A 2,796-nucleotide genomic window follows, 5' to 3' on the forward strand; every position below is an offset into this window, starting at 1 on the left:
GTAGACCCAAGGATGGGATGGACAATAATCAAATGGCATTTTTAGGGTTTCCCCTCAGGCAGCATGATGTGGTGGATCAGAAGGATAACATATGGAGTGGTTATGTTGTGGTGTTACCTTGTCTATATTTTACAATTGGATTACCTTCATACTTAAATGCTCTTTTCTCATCAACTTCAGGGAGGCTGCCAGGGATACTGCACAGCAAAGCAGCATGTGCTACTATGGGGCCATTCCTTGTCAGCTTGCAGCAAGCTGTCTGCCAGCGATGATGCAAAAAACAGCAGCTTACTATGGAGCTGTACCTGCCCAAGGAGCAGGCATGAGGCAGTCCCCCAGCCATAACCAGCCTTCACCACAGACTGCTCCGACCCAGATGGAGGGTTCCGGTGTGAGCTCCGGCTTGACATCTACTAGCAAACATTCTGTCGGGGATGTTTCACAAAAAGACAGCTACTATGGACCTCTGCAAGCACAGGGCATAGGCACAGGGAAGACCACTGGCCACCAGTCTGCATTGCAGACTGCCCTGTTCCAAAAGCAGAGCTCCAGTGTGAGATCTGGCATCAACTGCACTAGCCAGCAGTCAGGCAGGGATGATCCACAATGCAGCAGCTATTACTTTTTGCTAGATACCTATGACACAAGAGTCTGTGTCCCGGAACTGTTGCCCTAAGAAAAGGGAGCATGAGGGGACGACAAGAAAGGAAAAAACATGAGATCTGGGAAAAAACAATATTTACCCTATGCACATTCTATGTCTGGCTTCCATGGACACTGTAGAAGCACTCAGATGACTACGATCTCATGAAAGGAACCAAGAAGTGGCCTTCGGTTTACAAAACCGAGAACTTGCCACTTGGCCATCATGCCTCAGACACTTGTCATTAACTGGTCTTTGACCTTGCATGAGTTTGCACCTTAACTCTGAGAGTAGAAAAGCCTTGAAAGGGTTGGAAGTCACTCAAAACTTCAACAGCCTTCTGAATCATGAGTAACTGTCATTGGAAGCTGATCGTGCACCATCGATAGCATCAGCATACGCTTCTGAAACTAACTGGTTATAGAGAGCATGTATCTAAATGCTAAGGCTACACCCCCACCGTGCACAAGCACTCAAGTAATAAGACTAAAAGGAACATATGCAAATGTTTGTCAATTAACCTGGAGGAGTCAAATGTGTACTGACCATGGTAAGAAAATCAAGAGTGCAAAGACAAAAGCCGTGTTTACCTGCAGCTGAAGAAGATGGCAGCACAAGAGCTCGAATGGGCACACACTGGATGAACTTGTCAACTCAAACTGACTATGATTGCCTTCCATGACAATGTCCCATGGCATTCCCTTCAAACGGCTTTTAAAAGGCACGAACGGGGGTTGAACCCGTGCTCTTCGGTTTACGAGACCGACACCTTACCACTTGGCCATCATGCCGTAGACCCAAGGATGGGATGGACAATAATCAAATGGCATTTTTAGGGTTTCCCCTCAGGCAGCATGATGTGGTGGATCAGAAGGATAACATATGGAGTGGTTATGTTGTGGTGTTACCTTGTCTATATTTTACAATTGGATTACCTTCATACTTAAATGCTCTTTTCTCATCAACTTCAGGGAGGCTGCCAGGGATACTGCACAGCAAAGCAGCATGTGCTACTATGGGGCCATTCCTTGTCAGCTTGCAGCAAGCTGTCTGCCAGCGATGATGCAAAAAACAGCAGCTTACTATGGAGCTGTACCTGCCCAAGAAGCAGGCATGAGGCAGTCCCCCAGCCATAACCAGCCTTCACCACAGACTGCTCCGACCCAGATGGAGGGTTCCGGTGTGAGCTCCGGCTTGACATCTACTAGCAAACATTCTGTCGGGGATGTTTCACAAAAAGACAGCTACTATGGACCTCTGCAAGCACAGGGCATAGGCACAGGGAAGACCACTGGCCACCAGTCTGCATTGCAGACTGCCCTGTTCCAAAAGCAGAGCTCCAGTGTGAGATCTGGCATCAACTGCACTAGCCAGCAGTCAGGCAGGGATGATCCACAATGCAGCAGCTATTACTTTTTGCTAGATACCTATGACACAAGAGTCTGTGTCCCGGAACTGTTGCCCTAAGAAAAGGGAGCATGAGGGGACGACAAGAAAGGAAAAAACATGAGATCTGGGAAAAAACAATATTTACCCTATGCACATTCTATGTCTGGCTTCCATGGACACTGTAGAAGCACTCAGATGACTACGATCTCATGAAAGGAACCAAGAAGTGGCCTTCGGTTTACAAAACCGAGAACTTGCCACTTGGCCATCATGCCTCAGACACTTGTCATTAACTGGTCTTTGACCTTGCATGAGTTTGCACCTTAACTCTGAGAGTAGAAAAGCCTTGAAAGGGTTGGAAGTCACTCAAAACTTCAACAGCCTTCTGAATCATGAGTAACTGTCATTGGAAGCTGATCGTGCACCATCGATAGCATCAGCATACGCTTCTGAAACTAACTGGTTATAGAGAGCATGTATCTAAATGCTAAGGCTACACCCCCACCGTGCACAAGCACTCAAGTAATAAGACTAAAAGGAACATATGCAAATGTTTGTCAATTAACCTGGAGGAGTCAAATGTGTACTGACCATGATAAGAAAATCAAGAGTGCAAAGACAAAAGCCGTGTTTACCTGCAGCTGAAGAAGATGGCAGCACAAGAGCTCGAATGGGCACACACTGGATGAACTTGTCAACTCAAACTGACTATGATTGCCTTCCATGACAATGTCCCATGGCATTCCCTTCAAACGGCTTTTAAA

At 46.7% G+C, this 2,796-nt stretch overlaps 1 non-coding gene across 1 annotated transcript; it reads right to left on the reverse strand.

Moving 5' to 3' along the window:
• Positions 1 to 1,362: 1,362 nt before the first annotated feature.
• trnat-cgu lies at positions 1,363 to 1,434 on the reverse strand. The gene has a single exon. It is a non-coding gene; the product is annotated as a tRNA-Thr (tRNA).
• Between the last annotated feature and the right edge of the window lie 1,362 nt (positions 1,435 to 2,796).

Source organism: Electrophorus electricus, chromosome 18 (genome assembly GCF_013358815.1).
Source record: "Electrophorus electricus isolate fEleEle1 chromosome 18, fEleEle1.pri, whole genome shotgun sequence".
NCBI classification, from domain to species: Eukaryota; Metazoa; Chordata; class Actinopteri; order Gymnotiformes; family Gymnotidae; genus Electrophorus; species Electrophorus electricus.